Source organism: Megalops cyprinoides, chromosome 16, assembly GCF_013368585.1.
Source record: "Megalops cyprinoides isolate fMegCyp1 chromosome 16, fMegCyp1.pri, whole genome shotgun sequence".
NCBI classification, from domain to species: domain Eukaryota; kingdom Metazoa; phylum Chordata; class Actinopteri; order Elopiformes; family Megalopidae; genus Megalops; species Megalops cyprinoides.
In genome coordinates, this window is record NC_050598.1 from 5,605,081 (window position 1) to 5,624,513 (window position 19,433).

A 19,433-nucleotide genomic window follows, 5' to 3' on the forward strand; every position below is an offset into this window, starting at 1 on the left:
AGTGAAGGTAAAAAGAGAGAACAAAATGGAGAACAAGATGGAGAGGAAGACACCGAAACTGACACTCCAATATCACACCTGGCAGTGTATCAGAAAAGTGAACGATTGACGGACGTCAAAGATATGCAACAGAATGCCAGTAAGGAAAAAATGGGGATGGATCGAGCACGGAGCAACACTCCACGATGACTGCCTGTGGCGACATGGCATGAAGACAGTGGCTCCATCCAGTCTCGTACCGTACCTGGCGACACAGATTCACTCCCTGGGACATGTGGGAGTAGATAAGATGAGGTATCGATTTTCACAAACATGGTGGAATTCAAACTTTGCAAGTGTTGCGAGACAAATAGTACAAGGGTTTGTCACCTGTCAGAAGAACAACGATGACAGGAAAATCAAAGTGCCTGCCAAAAGGACACCGGCACCGCCAGGACCGTTTTGACACCTACAGGTGGACTAAAGTTCACTGCCGCCTTGTAAGGGTTATCAAGATGTACTGGTGATTGTGGATAAATTTTCCAGGTGGGTGGAAGCGTACCCCACTAGGAGAGGCACTGCAACGCACACTGCGAAGACATTGGTGAAGGACATAATCCCTCGATGGGGATTGCCGGATCAGATCGACTCAGGCCAAGGAACGTACTTTATGGGAACCGTTTATGCGGAGGTTTGTCGAATGCTGGAGATCCAGTGGTCTCTTCATTGTCTGCATCAACCACAATTCTCCAGACAGGTGGAACAAGTGAACCGGACGCTGAAAGAGAGGCTGGCGAAGAAACATCAGGACGGGATTTCTTGGCTCAATGCCCTGTCTGCGGTTCTGTGTAGCATGAGGGCGACACACAACAAGGAAACAGGACCGAGCCCCTTTGAGATCGTCACTGGAAGACCAATGTCTTTGCCGGGAACGATTGACATGCGCAAGGCTGACATACACTTGACAGTCAGATGCCTTGATCTCTTACTGCACTGAGTTGACTGAAGCAGTTCGAACAGCTGCCCAGCGGGTGGTGGAGGCGTGGAGACAGCCACCTGACGGGGGACATTCTTTAGTACCTGGTCAATGGGTCATGATTCACAAGCCCCAAAGGTTGGCGACAGAGGCGAAATGCGAGGGACACTATCAGGTGTTGTTGATTACAGATGCTGCAGTCAAGGTGCAGGGAAAGCAGAAATGGATTCATGTGAGTCATTGTAAATTAGCTGAGCCCCCAAAAGAATAGGGAGAGCAAACGGCAGCGCTATGGGGAGAGTCGGAGGGTAGAACTGGAGACAGTAAGTTCCAGGGGTTATCCAAAGACGAAGAAAACATGAAATGACGTGTTTCACGCTATTTCACGTTAACATTTCTCATTGTGTTACGACCCTGCCAGAGGGCCAGACGGGGGAAATTAGTAAAATTACTGGAATTGACAATTAGCTAGGACGCTTAAAATGTCATTACAGCTGTGATGTGTTGTTCGTTTTCCTGTGTGTTTGTGTATTTTTTCAGGGTTCCGTGTCCTGAGCATCCAGAGGTTACAGGAGCTGGCCCGGATCAACCTGTGGATCGAGTGAGCCTCCTCCTGAACTGCAACATGACCTCGTTTGTCATCGCGAGTGCCTTGGGGACGACAACGGAATCCCTGGGAACATCGTTCAAGATTATCTATAAACTGATATATTGACATTCTGTGTGATAATATCCATGTTGAATATGTGGTTTGTTTTGGTGTTTCTGATGTTTCTGAGAGTTCAAGCACATTATGACAGTCATCACGATGCACACAGAGACAACACATTTCTAGCCATGGCACACAGCTATGCTAGGGTAAAAGGTCAAGACTCATGTTGGGTGTGTGGGTTATTACCAACATCTTCTAACACATATCCATACGTATCAGTTCCATTCACATTAGCAGATTATGCCACGGCTTATGAGGACACACAAAGCCCCTTTTTTGAGGAAAATGTGACTTTCTATACATAACCAATTCCATCAGGTCCCCCAGATCAAGTGAAATTGAGTTATGCACCCAAGGGTATGTTGGGAAAACAATGGTACAGGTATGTTTTTGGGACGTAGTTCATGTAACTATAGTCTTTCTACTTTAAGACCATGGGAAATGATGCATCAGCAAGGACGTTTTGCTGTAATATCTTTGTTTGTTTTAATGCCAAATTTAGGAGTTGTAGACAGAGCCAAATCCAAACGGGACTATGTATGTTTTCAGGAAACACACTTATTCGTATTTACCTACTGAATGGTCAGGGTCTTGTTACACAGCATATGTAGTACCAGCTATGCGTGTGCTTAACATCAAACATAGAGGTAAAAGGGATTTGTTTTCACAGCACAGAAGCTGTTGCCACCCCAACTGAACGTTTCTTTGCTTCATTAGTTCCAACTTAGAAAAACTTTGTTTTTCTATTAACGCTGGTACGCAAAATGCCTATGCTCTTGAGAGTATAAGATTTGCTTGCTCATATGTATACTTACATCTGTATCTATCACACATAATCACACTTTCCTTTTGTGATCATTGATGAGTTTGAGAATGATCAGATAGGGGACTGAAGAATAGTGGTGATTATTTAGTGATCAGTATATTAATAGACTGATTAGTTTAGTAGAATTAGTATACGCTGGGACAATGATGATTGTATTCTGTGTAGTTTTTAGGCTGATCACAGAGTTACGACCTGTGGCCTACATTCCAAGAGATGCTGCTATGTTGAACTAATCATGCACACAGGCATACTGAAAGTGTGTACGTGGCACAAGGCCGTTCCAACGGAAAGGCCTATGATTTCGAGCACTCATATAGCTGTAGTTCGGTATTAGGTCAGTCACTCCATATTTAACCATGTGGAAATTCATATATTACAACATATATCACAACCAAGATATCTTAGATCTTTGAGGCTTCTTATATTAAAAGTTTTGTTCTTGGGTGATATAGGGATTCTGTACCCGGTGGGACTTTCTCCCACTCTGTCTCCCATGTCAACATAATCACACTTTCCTTTTGTGATCATTGATGAGTTTGAGAATGATCAGATAGGGGACTGAAGAATAGTGGTGATTATTTAGTGATCAGTATATTAATAGACTGATTAGTTTAGTAGAATTAGTATACGCTGGGACAATGATGATTGTATTCTGTGTAGTTTTTAGGCTGATCACAGAGTTACGACCTGTGGCCTACATTCCAAGAGATGCTGCTATGTTGAACTAATCATGCACACAGGCATACTGAAAGTGTGTACGTGGCACAAGGCCGTTCCAACGGAAAGGCCTATGATTTCGAGCACTCCTATAGCTGTAGTTCGGTATTAGGTCAGTCACTCCATATTTAACCATGTGGAAATGCATATATTACAACATATATCACAACCAAGATATCTTAGATCTTTGAGGCTTCTTATATTAAAAGTTTTGTTCTTGGGTGATATAGGGATTCTCTACCCGGTGGGACTTTCTCCCACTCTGTCTCCCATGTCAACGTTTGTGACAAAGAGGAGTTGGGTCAGTGTGTGCTCCCTTATCAACCAAGGATACCCTTTGAAGCAATGTTTTTCCAATTAGGTGCCAGACTCTAGGCGATGCAAGGTCAGTTATAATCAAATATCTGTACAGCTTAGGTCATTAGTTTCCCACTCTTTAGGATGCTGTAAGATATTCTTTGTGAAGCAGAGTTGCCAGTTCCAGCACCCGCAGCACCAGCCGCAGCAGCGGAATCGGACTGGACCGTGAGAGATTGATGAGTGTTAGGCGTAAGACTCTAAGTGTGAAACTCAGTGTGTGTAACATCTGAAGCCTTGCTGTACTGAAGATCATCAATAAACATCTTTTTCCTATTCTGCAAAAACGATCCAGACTGAAGTTCTTTGTGTAACAGTTTATTAGTTAGCTTGCAAGTGCGTCAATTTCACCGAAAACCAACAACTTGGTGCCGTGACTCGGATCCAAGAGGAAAAGGAGAGATCCTGCCAAAGTGAAGAGAAGACACCTGCGTGCGCCTTCAACATCTGTTGATCTTCTCTGACTATTGGTGAGCCCCTTTCCTTACCTTGCTGGATCAAAAGGAAGAACCGAGACATTTACAGAGTAACACTATAAGTAAAAGCTAACAGTTAGACAAAGAACTGTGAAGATATGTGCCTACAATGATAAAGCTGTAATCATTGTATGACTGCTGTGTACACGTGGGTAAAAGGGAAAAGTTGCAAAGTGTGTGGTGTACCTTGACTGCAGAGAAAAGAGTCCATAGTGACCGGTTAAATGTGTAACTCCTTTGGGAGAGCGCTATAGCGGATAGCCTACGAGTGAGGGTACACTGGTGGACACGTGCGTGACAGTTGGCACTTGTGTGTGTATGCCTGCACTTGTGGATGCTCGTGCCTTGTCATGGAAGATTGCGATATCCTACAGTTTGAAACAGATCTGCAGAAGCCCGTCTGAGAACGGAAGAGCTGTCGACGTTTATGTGTTTAATGTTGTGTTTGTCTTGTTGACATTGTAATTTTGTGGGTTGAGGTGTTTGGATAAAGAGCTCTATCTAAACAACCAACTGAGTGAAACTCTCCAGGAGGGGGAGAGTTGTGTTAAAAACATCTGGGTTTTCTTAGTGAGAGTGCATCAATTTCACCGAAAACCAACACCTGTCAAATGCTTAGTCCCAGAGCTTCAGTTCATTAAGAATGAGTTTGTGTCACAGAGTAAAGTTTTGGAATTTACCTGCCAAAGTCAAATTTTCTATGTTATATCACATTTTTACAGGTGAGATTGTCAAAAAGCGCTGCATATGCATTTATTCCAGAGGCAATAAAAAAGCCCAGAAAACCCAGGCCATTTTGGAAAAAAATAAAAATTTATTTCCTAACCCTGGGAAAAGGTGGTTGAGAGGCTTCTGGATCAATGGCACAGCATATATAAGGCATCAGTTCATCACAACAGTCCCATTGCACACCCAGTGAGGTGGACAGGGGATTGCATGTTGGCCTTGGACAGGTTATGAGTGAGGACCCTCCCTCTGAGAGTGGATGGTGCAGCAATGGTCCAGGTGTTGTGTTAGGTCCAGGTATGGTGTAGCTCATCCTAATTGATTAACCTCAGCAGAGTTTGTCTAAATCCAGGTTTCTCCTCTGTAAACATGTATTTGATCCGTGCAGATAAATGCTCCCATAGCCATGTTTAACAGGTTTTTTTAACAGAAATTACTGGAGCCTTAGCAAGCCTATCAAGAGCCTTGTGGCATAATGGCAAGCTTACATTCAAACATAGCCTACCTAGCAGAGAGATGCATAGTTCAGGGTATTTTATTACTCAGTTTGGAAAGAATGTCTTTTATTTCAGTTTGGGATTCCGTGTCATAATGTCTCTGCCTCAGGGCTTTGCTTACCAGTGATAGGCTGACATTACTCAGCCACGGTCCAACGACAACACCTAAATATCCTTACTTCTGCCTTTCTGTCTTGCCCAGAAGCATGTGTGTCTGATGAGAAAGTACTTGTGTGTAATGCGTAAAACACAGGTTAATGTACCGTTGCCTTTGACTACAGCCCAGACAGGCTCAGGTTTTCATTGCATCAACTGTAAAATGCAGAGTTTCAGAACACAAGCAACAGTCACAGGAGCATTGAAACCATTTTGGAATTGAAATCACAAAATGCATACTTGTATTCCTTGGAGTTTGGCAAACACAGTTATGAGCTCTAATGTATTTATGATACAGTATGCTCCCAGAAATATTGCATAACCTCTTTTTTGAGCTTTGGCATTCTGTTCATTTTCACTGCCCCCAGGTCAATTGCCTCAGTTTGAGGTTCAAACAGCTTTTGTCTTTAACAATGACTCACAGTTGAAGGGATTTTTCCTTCTTGTGAAGTAAGACTCGTAGTTCCAAAGTTTAGGTTAATAGCAATTTAATAACAAAGCAAAAACTAGTGTTTAATTACAGTATGAAACATACCGGGTAAAAGCAAGGCAGATCAATTACAAAATGATGTTGTATGGGTACAAGCTTTTATACCCAAACTTGAAATAAAATGCTGAAATAAAATGCAGGTTCCTGTCCCTGACTGGATGGCAGAGAAACAAATGGACATTTACGTGTGTAAGGTTTTCGAGGCTCCACAGAGTCTCCTCCTTTATCCTGCTCACGGGAAGGGACAGGGGTATCGTACCTCATACAGCAACAAAGGGTGTGGTGTGGAAGGCAACCAAACGGTCATTGTCAACATTGAGTTAGTTTTGATTGTATTAGGTGACCATCCAAGAACACTGAAGCAGGTTTTGCATTTTCCTTACACAGTTAAATCCAAGTGTTATTCTATGTTTTTCATGCAGTTTGGAGAGTTCAGTGATCTTCAGAAATTAGTGAAAATAATTGTGTTTGTATTGAAAAAGTTACAATGGCATTTATTTGTCAGTTAAAAGAACTTTCATATTGAATTCAGTTTTCTTTCATTTCATGTGATTTTAATCAAACCCAAAATAAGGAAATTGAAGTATCCACATGTAGGAGCTGTATGCAGTGCCTGTTTTCAGATCATAACAGACCTTTCAGAAAATGTCAGTGCTACAGTCCTTAAAAGCTCTATTTTTAGCTACACTGTGTATATTTACAAAACTGGAAGGGATATTTTGTCCATATGGTTTTCCTGTCTCCTTGAGTTTCAGAGATGGTGGAATTGACAGACATGGTCTGACATCTCAAGAAGGCCTCTTTGCTTGTCTGATGTGCTTAAAATAGAATGCTAACAACAGGTTTCTCATGTTTTCACACATCGCTGTTCACACCTGAGTCTCGCATCATGCGTCTCCAAGGTGTCCAGCTGACCACTTGTGTTCAGATTTCGTTACTGCCTACGTCACCCTGCCTACAGTTATTACGTCAGTCTCTGTCGCCAGACAAGCGCCAGATTTGTTTAGCACGGGCTAGCTAAGAAAACAAAAATGTTTCAAGAACTAATAAACACGTACGGGCTATTCCAACTGTTGAGATTGGCAGGACAAAGTCATTTCCGACTTGCAAAAGAACGCAGGACAAGACGAAGAAGGAAGAATGTTAGAAAAGCATTTTTTCGAGCGTTGGCGCGCTGTCACCAAAACAACCACCACGTCCTGCATTGATGATGTATTTTCCTGTTACGTCCTTGTCGGAGGCGCATCATGACGCATTAGCGTTTACAGTACAAAAGATATGTGGTCAAATGCGTCCCAGTTTGAGTGATCGGATCACAATGCGTCTTGGTGGTCGTTTACACTTGTATTTGGCGCTGTCTACTTGTGATTCGATTGCCCAAGGCGCATTTTAAAGCCAAGTGTAAACGGGGCCTAAGAGATGATCTCGTGAAGGTCCCGTTCACTGAATCCTTTTTAGTCTTTCACTTGTGGTTAGTTAAACATGTGCCAAACGTTGCTTCTTTGACAACACGTGTAGCGTTTGTATGTTGCCTACTTATATAATGTCTGGAATGAGTTGGGCCATAATTGCCCCTGATTTGACCTACATACCCACAAGTGAGACACACATTTAAAGATAAACAAATTTTAAGTGTGACAACCATGTTCAGAAAGTAATTTGAAAATGTTACGGCCCCTGTCTCGTTGCAAAATAGGCTGTGATACAAACATATACAGATATAAACATGCTGCTTCTTTGGCATAGCTGTAAGAATTTTTTTTTTAATGTTTTTCGTGTTTTTTTTTTCATGCGCTTTGCTGTCTTGACAAAGCTGATGATAGCTTGCGGTGAGACGAGGGACGCTGGAGCTGTTCACTCTTAAGTAAAACACACTCTGTCGTGTGTTTCTGCGAGATCCGCTGCGACACTGATCCTTCTACGTTCTGGAGATGCGGCTTAAGAGAACGTGACTAGGAGATGTAACTAGCTACGCGTTCCCCATAGGGTTTGCATGGTAATGTGCCAAAGCGTCAGCATTCCAGTCCCGACATGCTGATTAATTGTACATTCCAGTCGGTTCTGACTGGACGAGCTGGAGAGTGGGCGTGCCACGTTGAAGGTGTGCGGGTCTGGAGGGGAGGCGTGCCCGATGCATATTAGGCTAGTCCAGTGGAGTAGTGGACTGGAAGCCTGATTTGTCTTGCACGGCATGTCAGTGTTGGCTGTCACCGGGTCGTTCAAGTGAAGCGCCTCTTCAGTACACCGAGTGCAGCTCGCAGAAAGGTCAGGAAGAAATACGGTGTTAGATTCTGCAATGTTACGTCAGACACACCTATAGCACACACCGCGCGTCTGTATCTACATGACGTGAGTATGCACACTACAGCTCTTATAATTTGTAGATATAGAAAAATTAGTTTCGGACTTTAAACAATCACAGGCAATAATGATCGTTGTGAGCGTGTTGCGTTATTGAGTACAAATCTTGTCATAGGGACGTAATTAGTATTATAACAGCACCGAGTAAGATATCACCGTGCAAGAGTGTTTATCAAGATAAACTCGCCTTGAAAGAGTGATTTTAATATTTGCCAAACTACAACAAAGAGTATTTAGCGCCACAGAATTACCTAACATTGCGGGAGGGACTCAGGAAAAAAGTTGACATACGCACCATAATAGATGGAAAGGAGCGAGATTGTACTGTACCACTAAAATTAAGTTCGCGGTTGTGAAAAAAATCGCATTCACTGATAGCCAAAAGGTGGACTTGCGGGTATTTTACGGGACGGCGTTGTAGTGTGAAGCTTTCAAGATGACCAATCCGTGCCACTAGTTTTTGTTGTTGTCTTTGTTGTCAATGCGCACTAGTGCGCGGTGTTTACGCAGGCACGCGATGTAAGGCGTTTGGTCCAGTCTGACATGACACTACTTTGGGTTCAAAAGCGGCTCCTAAGTCCCCGTGAAAATGAATTAACACCTCTGTTTAATTGTTGTAGTTTGTGAAATTAGTTCTTGCAAAAATCGTGATTGCAGGAAAACATTAGTTTAACAAGGAGGTGTAATAATAATGATAATAATAATAATAATAATAGTAATTTGTAGGGATTTTTCCTTCTTGTGAAGTAAGACTCGTAGTTCCAAAGTTTAGGTTAATAGCAATTTAATAACAAAGCAAAACTAGTGTTTAATTACAGTATGAAACATACCAGGTAAAAGCAAGGCAGATCAATTACAAAATGATGTTGTATGGGTACAAACCTGAAATAAAATGCAAGTTCCTGTCCCTGATTGGATGGCAGAGAAACAAATGGACATTTACATGTGTAAGGTTCTCGAGGCTCCACAGAGTCTCCTCCTTCATCCTGCTCACGGGAAGGGACAGGGGTATCGCACCTAATACAGCAACAAAGGGTGTGGTGTGGAAGGCAACCAAATGGTCATTGTCAACATCAAGGCATGCCAATCAACTTTGTCTCTAAACCCCTTGATAATTGAATTAGTTTTGATTGTATTAGGTGACCATCCAAGAACACTGAAGCAGGTTTTGCATTTTCCTTACAAATTGGTATTATTATTATTAAAATGGTAATATTATCATTATTGAGTTCTTCTGAGTGCGGCAAAAGTCAAGTCAAACACTGCTAAGAAAGTTTTGTTGAGGGTAGTTTATTGGACAGGAGCAGTCAGGGTCCTGACGGCAGGTGATTACATCCTGCGGCATTAATATCAGGTAGGCTCAGGGGACCCTGGGGCTGTAGAGGATAGCACACCGCTTAGTGCATTGCTGGACCATGAGCTCATCATATCATGAAACCCTGTTTGGAATCACCAGTTGTACATGAGGCTCATCTCACCGTGAAAACATCTGCAGTTGTACAGGAGAGCTGAGGCAAGAGGAATGAAATCCTCCAATACGCTTGAATGCTACTGACAGCTATTTTTCACACTACAAGTCACACAGCGTACCACAGTGATGCAGGTGCTATTCCACTTACATAATGCGAACAATTAGCAGGCACCTGAGTGATTGCAGGGCTCCTGAGAGCGGTGAGACAGGGAAGCTCTGGCCCGACCCATCTCTGGTGGAACTGAGCCAGTTTTTTCTGATCCAGGTCGTTGTTGGATGACACAACTGGTTTTAAACCTCAAACAGTTCTTTTGTGGATCAGTTTACCCACTGAAGTTCGGGGAGCAGATTCTCTCTCCACCTTTAAGTCTAGGCTAAAAACGTATCTTTATTTCAAATCCTTTGAGGGACAAGGCACAGTGCTGGCATTGATCATAGAGCCTCTGGTGGACTAAGTGGTCACTGCTGTCACTCCCATCCCTTAGGTATGCTGCCATAGTGCATATCTGCTGGGATTTTTTTTTATTACACACATGCATCCCTCTTCCCCCCTCTGTTCCCCCCTTTGCCTTTATGCCTTTATGTTTCCATTCCTGCAATTAACATCCCCTAATCACTGTTTTCTATTTGTTTCCTATCCCTGCTCTGGGCTTGCTTTCAGGGGGTCAGCACTATACAAATAAAATTTAATTGAATTGAAATAGTTTCAGCCTGCACTATAGATGAGTTACTTTTAAACTGAGTCCCCAACCCTTTCACTCAATCACACACCTTTACAGCTGTTATGGAGATTTACACTGTTGCATGGAACCAGATTCATCTCCCAGGTCATGGGTCCACCCGGTACTTTTTAATGGAGAAGTTTATGAAGTCTTTTTTTTATTCACAACTGGTTCTTAGTTAGTATTGTGTTAGCCTCATATTTGCAGCAACCACCACCAAGACAGCTTCAAGCTGTCTACAAGAAAAACAAGGGACCAGTTTAGCGTGAACTTGCTGGTTCATGACCCCTGGCACCTATCCACTGCTGACAGCAAGCAGACAAGTGTCAGGGGTCACTGGAAAAGCAAGAGGTACCTTCCATCTGCCCAATCCACCAGAACCATTCTGACAGTTCCGAGGGGTTACCCTCAAGCTCGCGGAGGGCAAGGCAAGGGCTTGGCAAGCCTTTCCTTGTCCAGCCTTCCAGCCAGCTTCTGCGTTCCAGCAGCAAGAAAGGAGCCGTGGGTGACAGCCAGCTGCATGTGGAGCCCTTCCTCCCGAGATGCTTGATGTCCCCTGGGGGACAGATGTCCCTTTCTCGAAAGTTGCTGACGCTCACCATCACCCCTTCTTAGTTGGCACTGTTGTTGTTAAGTAGAAGTGGAGGAGGCTCTAAAAGAATGTATTAAAGTTGCAAATGAATTGATTGAGTCATTTGTGCCTAGGTGAAGAAAAGTAGCCAATCTGTACACTAGACTGCACTTTAGCAGAACTGCTTCCCATCTAAAATGCCAGTCAGCAGTTGTAGCTTTGACCCATTTATATGGTATTGTAAAGACATCTTCGGTACTATCCCTGGTAAAGAAGCCGTCTGCAGAAAGTGAGCAGCAAGATGGGGTCAAGTGGTTGAAAGGTCAGAGTCACAGGCATTGAGGCAGGGGGAGGGGTTTGGGGATAGTTGACCTTCCACAGTGGAATGTTGGGGCTGCAGGGGATGTGGTCTGTGCTCTGAGGACTTCCTTGTTCACACACCACAGTCACTCACATTCGTGTTCATGCAATAATTCAGTGCCTCATGTGTGCATTAAAGAGCTTGTGCTGCTAGTCATTTCCGAAATTGGTGCACAGATGCACAAATGCGTGTTATTGGAAAGATGGCACTGGTTGGCTTTGGTGCTAAGCCAATCTGTTTTGGGGTGCCCTGGAGCAATGGAATGTAATAGTCCTAGCATTTATCTATGATGAAAAGGCTTCTCCATGCTGGTAGCTTGAAGCAAAGGCCTAAAGACCATAGGTGTATTAATGGTGGAATGGACTCATTTGTCTTGATGTCATTTTTGAAATCCAAGAAATTGCTTACAAACGCACACACTGTTAGAAAACAAGGAGTCGATAATCTTGCCAAGCATTAAGTGCTTAAAGGCTTTTTAGCCAGTGAAGACTTTCACAAGCACTGTCAAAACACTTGTCTTTTTCATCTTCAGTTCCAGGCTGATCTTTGAAGACTTTGGTTCCACTATAGTGAATGGGGATTTTTCTTAATTAAGGCCATGAACTTATACATGTATTGCCTTGCACTAACGCATAGAACCAGACACACACTTGTGATCTCAGCGCTGTTTGGCACTATTCCATGTTAGAATGTGGTCAGTAGTGTCCTGTTTATACAACTTTTTATGCCACTTTATGAAATAAACTTTTAACTCCCACCTTGTAAGTCACTCTGGAGAGAACCATCTGAGTGACGATAATGTCAATGTAATGTGATGTAATAGGTTTGCTGGCAGTTCCACGCGTGAATTCAGAACAACCTTGAACTGAAGACGCACAGATACATGTTTAGTAGTAGCTTTTAATAGTAATAACATTTGTAAGTTCATAAGCCCACTCACAGAATGATGAGGTTAATGACATTGGGTGGGGTCGAATATGGAATGAAATGTGCCCATGTCAGTTGAGCATTTTTGTTGAAGTCTCAAACGTGCAGCTCAGGGGCTCCTGAGTAGCTTGGTGGCTAAGGCTCTCACAACGAGCACAAGCTGAGTCCTACAGCCCAGGATCGATCCCAGCCATGTCGTCAGCTGGCGATGACCGCATTCTGTGGTCGATGAGGGTGGGTAGGTTGATGGGGGCTGCTCATCTTGCTGCTCTTGGGTGTCCTGTGTCACGTTGACCAGGCAGATGACATCAGCAAAGCCATGCCCATTCCTCCAGTAGGCGATTAGCCCACTAGTGCATGAGGTGACTTTCAGTGTGGAAAATAATCACTGTCGGTGTGCAAATGGTGCAAGGACTGCATTTGCTGCTCCCCAGCGCACCTGCACAAGCACAGTTGTCGCAGTGAGATGAGTGTAATAAATTCAATTTGCGTTTCCACTAGAGGGCTGCACAAATATAGGAAAAAAGCCCAAAAAGACAAAGCTCAGGAGACCAATTTACTCTGAACCATAAGGTGCTACACACCATGGTGGAGATACAGACAAGCCCAGCATCATTCAAGTCAAGACCAGTATTTTAGTTTTGACTTGATTTATTTATTCAGGTTATTACTTGACTTTTGCAAGGTTGACAATTCCACAGTTAACTTATTTTGCAGATAGGTATGCATACAGTAGCTTGCTCCTCACATGGGAGCAAAACTTAACTCCAAGTTTGTTTACTGCCTTCGTTTTACAATTGGAAACTGTAGACATTTTTGCCGACACACACAGTTTCTGTAACAAGAGTATGCAGGAAAGCGCAATTGGCTAAGGTATTGCCAGGTGGTTTCGCCTTATACCAGCGCTGCTTTAGAAACTGAACAGGCAAGCGATCACAATGAGCCAGACAAAGAGGCTCCTCATTAGGGCACAGGGTTGCTAGCTTCCTTGTACGTGAATTCTTGTCAAGTGACAAGGTTTGCTTGTCAGTCAGAAAAAGACTAGCTGATGCCAGCATTTCCCTGTTCTCTTCAGTTCCTTTTCCAGTACATACAGTATTGCGTAGAAGGAGATGGCAGGAGAGAAATTAATTTTAATTTTGCTTTTGCGGTGGAGTAGTGCTATTGTTACTGTTTACGCTGTCATGTTTCAGGTATGTGCTCATCTGTGTAGAGTATTACCACCTTTAACTAGTGCGCCTGTCTGAGGATTGAGCTTCATTTTGGTTGTGTATGGCAAGTCAGTGATATGTGTGCAGTGTTCATTGTTTTTGTTTGTGTACGTATATGGGAGTTCTCAGTATGTATGCATGTGGTTTTGGCAATTGCCTAAGGCATTTGAATGTTATCAATACTTCTGTGTTTTGCCTTAATGTTTTGCATGTTGCCTCTTGTTTGAGCTCTGAAACCCCCCACAGAGTAACCTAAAACTTAGAAGAGATAAAGAGTGTTTTAAAGTTCTAGTGTGAGGAGTCGAGCATGTGGTGTCCACATGCCCCACATTTCATGTCAGTTGCTGTCAATGTCTCTGTTGGTATGTACTGTTTATTATAATTAACCTCTGACAGACAGCAAGACCTCTGTGTCAGAGAAGCACCGACCTAACCTTTGCAGCAAGGTAAAGAGGTCAAACTTAACACAGCCCACAGGCCAGAAGGCCAGGGTTTTCTCAGCATACATCAGACGGAGCAGTGTTATTTTGGGGCAGGTCCACAGGCTTGATGTTATAGTCAGTAATCACTTTTGCACTAAACAAGGTACAGGACTGGTTGGAGGAAGGCGGAGCGCTGTTGACTCCAATAGAATGCCAATAACTGACTTACTGTAAGCTTCCTCTTCAAGGAAGTTGTCCTGTAATTTCAAAAGATCGCAGCAGTTTGCCAAAAACAATCCGCGGCATCCTTTGAACAGCTTGGTAACTTTTACCATGAATGGGTGAGATTTTTCACCGACAGAATTAAAATGACCTGAAATGGTCTTCTCATAGGATTACATGGGTGGTGGACAGAAAGCCTTGTGTTTTTAGCATACTGTTGTGTGTGTCTGCTGTTTCCTGTATGTCTGTCTGTGCCCTGTGTGATCAGCACTATCAGCCTGTAGAGGAGGACTAAAAAACACTGATCTGTGTCTGTCTCCCTCAGCTCCACCTGCTGCATCAGACTCCAGGGTAGACTGTGACCACGCCTTTCCAGACCACACAGGTAAGACCTAAAGTCTGCTAGGCTAGATTTATCCACTTCGATCATCCGGTGGAAGTCAAGTTGGACAGGGTATTAGCTCTGGAAACTTTCTCACTGAGGCCTTTGTAGACACAGAGAGAAAGAGCACAGAAAGTGTACAGTATACTGACACACACACAAACACATTGCCCCATACACACTCATACACCCACACATTCACAGTCATGTTATGTTACTCTATCTTTTGTTCTTTTTTAAAGTTGTATGTCTTTTTTTGTCGTTTTTCTACAAATTTTCTGAATTGAAACTGAATTGAATGAGCACAGAGCTGCCTGATTTGTTTGCAGTCATCTCCAGGCAGCCAGAGACAGGAAGCGGAGATGTGGCAGAGCATTTTCAGTTCTGTGATCACACGTCACGCAGATTTTTCAGATTTGCTGTAGTTCATTTCACACACGTTCATCCCCGTCCCCAGGAGAGGGTGTTATAAAAGAAAGTGGCTTCATACCAACACGTGCATAATATGTCAGCAGCAGTGGAATTGTTTCTGTGAAACTACAACTGAAAGCTGCATTTGCTTTAATGTTCATCTTAGCAAACACTTTTTTCACCATAAGACAGACTATGGATTTTCTTTGAAAATTGTTGCGTTTAATGCTCTTTCCCCTTTATGCAAGCCTGTTTTTTGGAGCTGGCGGTTGTACTTTAGGCTCGTCTCACTGCAACGACCTCTGCGCTGAACACAACCCTCTGATACACTCACAAGTAGCCAATGGCTGTTTTTCACAGTACGAGTCTCACAGTATTCTGCAGTGAAATGGGCAATAATTGGAGAATAAGTGCTACATCACTGATGGGTGTCTGAGGAATTGGCAGGCCCCTGATGAGTCGCAAGTGTATTTGAAAGAGGTGAGATAAGGGAATTCTGACCGACTTGCCCACCCCTGTTCAAACCAGATTATTCTGCCCCTGTGCCCCCCAGGCATTTTCAGCAAATGACACAGCCAGTTTTGGACACCCAAAGCAACAACACCCATGTGCAGTGCTGCTCCATGTATGGGTTACCCCAAATTAAAGAGGGGGGAAACTGGCCTTCGACAATGCCCTTCCCCTGGATAGGTGACCCAGACAACCCAGAAGAAGACTTAGTCTTAATTGCATATTGGGTTGAGAAGGAAGTCGCTGGTTTAGCTAGTGAAATCTCACACCTGGAGCATGCACACCTGATGGAATGTACATTTGAGGAGGCTGCCAAAGAATTCCATGATTAAAAGAAGCCACTCATAAGCCACACTTCCATATATAGAATCATTACATGGGGAAGCATCTTCCCTCTGGCAGTCCTCTGTGCTGCTAGAGTGTCTGGAGCATTGGGTCACCTGAGGACTGGGCCCAGTGACTGTCAGTGACTATAGCCCAACTGCTCAGACAGGACACACAGAAGCTGGAAGGAGCCAGGGGGGCAGAAGTACTCTTTTGATGTTACCTTATTTTTTATTTGAGGGTCCTGATCGTACTGGTCTGTCCAATCATGATGCAGAAACCGCGGCTTGTAGAAGTGCTCCTCACCGGTAAAAATGCAAGAGACAGTGGTGTGACTTTGGGGTCTGTCTGCAGTGTCACACAGCAGGACAAGGTCAAAGGTCAAAGGGAGGCTGCAGAAAGTGACAGGATGAAGCTTGTTTAGCTAGCAGTGCTTGATCTTCTCTTCTTCTCGAAGGTGTCAGAGCAGGCATAGCACAAAGAATAGAGACATAGCCTCATCTGATTCAGTGGACAAAAATGACATCTGAGTGATAAAAAGCAAAAGTGAATGGATAGCAGCTCTCAGAAATTATCCAAGCCCCCACCTCACCTGCTCTGATTTTCTCAGTTTTTCTGTGTCCAAAGAATATAAACCTTTAGATTTTGCACAGATTCATTATAAATGTTGTAGTCACTGTATCCAGAAAAATCAGAGGGGATGAGGTGGGGGCACCTCTGATTCCTGAAGGAATAACTCAGACAGCCTTTCATGATGCAGAACTGATACAGAAAACGAGGTCTACGGTGTACGATTCGGGGTGGCTTAAAGAGCACCAGCAGCCGGCAAGGTGATCCCAACACAACTGGCATTTAAGGAAACCAAAGGCCATAGCAGTCTGAACATCGTTCTCAGACAGTCCCCTTGAGGCAGAGGTGCGTTTTGTCATGACCTGCTCTGTATTTGTTTTTAGTGCAGGCCATGCCAAGCACAGGTGCACTGTAGTCACAGTTTAAGTAAGACTTACATAAATAATTTGCTATGTTTTATAATACGTACAATCAAGTACTTACACGCAAGGCTGAGCATTCTGGGCTGTGACCAGAAGCCACATTCACCCCTTCAGGCAGCTGATGCAAACCTGAACAGAATAAACACATGGCCCTATCAGAAAAAGCTGTTGTTTCCACATATTTATGTCTGCACATACAGTATATACATATTTATATGATACACATTTTTCACATATGTCTGATCACTGAGACACATAGAATCTAGGGGCAAATTCTTGTTCAGGTGCAGCGGTATATATCTCCTGCAAGGTGACCTCTACGAATCTGAAATTTAAGAAAGGGTGAACACCTGGTATTAATGAGGTCCGGATGGGCTCCTGTGTTGGTTGGGCGCATAATAAATCTAACCAAGGTAATATTATTGATATTAATGATGAAACTACCGAATGGTTATTATTATGTCATAATAATCATTAGCCGTTTTTTAGTGACTAGCGAGCACAATGTGATGGTAGCCGAAATGTCAACGACACATCTCTGACCCGCGTAGCTAAAACTCACTCCCTTTTCAGTCTTTTAGAAAAAAAATTGAAGGCAGTTGTGGTTGCAGTCAACAGTAGTGTATGGCATCATTTCCTTGTTTGCTTCGCACCAGAGCAGGGTGAGCAAAAGTCCACTCTGCCCCAAAGCTCTGACATCACTCTTTGCCCTTGTATCAACGAAATTCAGTTGAAATCAGGTAAGAAAACCAGTGATCCATTTGTCTGAATGGCCACGCTGGCTATATTTCTAAAAAAGAGTAAATATATATACACACACATATGCTTTGTTTGCTATGCTTTGTTGCAACCCTGTTTCGGAATCACAGATTGTACGTTACAACTCCTCTCACCAGGAGCACTAAAGTGAGATGAAGGCAATTCTCCAGTGCACTCATATGCCACTGGCTATTTTCCACACCTGCCAGTTCACAGGGAGCACTGCAGTGAAGTGGACGCAGGCAGACAGACACTTCTCCAGTGATGCCAGTGGTGCAGCTCGCAGGCTCCTCACAAATCACATGTGGACCTCTACCGAGGCAGAACAAAGCTAGTTTGTGCCTCCGGGGGATGTTAGTCATTGTTGGAGTATGAGCCGGCAGGTTTCAGACCTAGGCTTTAGGGCTCAGCCCACTCTTAAGGTTGTACTTCCTTACTAAGCCAAACGGAATTTAAAGATTGAAAGAATCAGCAAAAGACCAAACTATTATGTAACAGCATAAATATACAGCACATGTTATTAGATTGCCTCTTCTCTTCAAAAATGGAAGACCTCTACTCTGTTTGAGCCATTGCTGATAGCCAGCCTGTCTTCAGTTGGTGTTTCAGTTATTAAAATCCCCCAAGGGAAGCAGCAACCCACAAATTGCATTTGATTACCCTCTCAAAATATGTCAGTCCCGAGTAAAAACAAGCCTCTCGGAATTTCATTTTAATCAAAGGCAATTACATAATAATGAAGGCCGCACCTGCGTGGACTCAGCAAAGCCTGCTCAGCCCCTCTGACAGGTATCTGACAGCGCCTCTGCCCGGCTCACATGGGACTATCCCTCTGAGGAACATCACTGCAGGAAACATTCTGGATGCATTCATCTGGTGTTTCGCCAACGTTAGCCTTCCAGAAGGAAAGGACGTCAAGTCGAGAATCAAAGTTTGATGTTGGGTGTTTTTTTCCCAAGAGGTTGTGGGAGCAGGTGGTGAAACAGCTTGGGGGTTTTCAGTACGACGTTCTCGGGCTCAAGGGGCACTGGGATGCCACTCTGAGTTTAAAGACTGCCTCTGCCCTGCTGTGCAGCTGGCCAGAGATCACCTGAGGGAAGCCCAGTCAAAAATGGAAAGACAGTACAACAGGTGTTCTTTTCCGGGGACAAGTTGTGTTTTTTTCCAGTTCCTGGCTCTCATGACAGAAAAAACCAAACCAGCCTTGCCATGGGTAATGACTTGTCACAGACACACTCATAAGCTACTAAGCCCATGTTTCCATCCTGCTTTGGGATGTATATTGGATGGGCGGAGCTTATTTCCATGAGCATCACATTTACTAAATATATACAGCATTTTACAACATTTAGACAGTAACAAATCGAAAACATGTCGCTCGCAAAAATTTCCATCAGAGATGGAAATAAACCCAATCCAAAGTGTGTATTACTTCTTTGGAACTCATAGGACATGGGACATTAGGACACCAGTCTGCCAGAATTCGAAACATATGGATCTTCCTTTCCCAAACCAGTGCTGTGCAGCTGCTGTTGTATGTGTTAGGTAACTGTGCGGCTTACAGAAGGTCTGTACCCAGCTTGCTGTTCTCTCTCCCACAGAGCAGCTGACATAAAAAATTGCGGCATTCCACTGAACAGAAACATGCTCAGCAGCCTTTGAGCCGTTAAAGTCGATGTGTAAACTGTTCCTGCCTTTTACATTCGTGACGCATAGCTGATGCTCGTGACGCAGGAGTGCTGCACTTTCACAGGGGGCATCTCTCGGAGGGATAATCCTCGGACCTACTTCTGCGGAAAACCGAATGCACATCTGTGAAAGGCAGCAGTGCGGCGTGGTTTAGAGTGCGTGACCCGAAATTTGCCCGTGTCAGTT

At 43.7% G+C, this 19,433-nt stretch overlaps 1 protein-coding gene across 2 annotated transcripts in view; it reads left to right on the plus strand.

Annotated features, from left to right (window-relative positions):
- The window catches only part of slc16a13 (solute carrier family 16 member 13), a 40,376-nt gene that overhangs the window by 7,911 nt on the left and 13,032 nt on the right, over window positions 1-19,433 (plus strand). Inside the window, exons 1-2 of one of the 2 annotated variants that reach the window (XM_036547623.1) lie at window positions 8,213-8,261; window positions 14,506-14,565. The gene's annotated coding sequence lies outside the window, so the exon portion shown is untranslated. Of the gene's footprint in view, window positions 1-8,212; window positions 8,262-14,505; window positions 14,566-19,433 lie in introns of those variants that run through there. The other variant, XM_036547622.1, reaches the window with a different exon arrangement.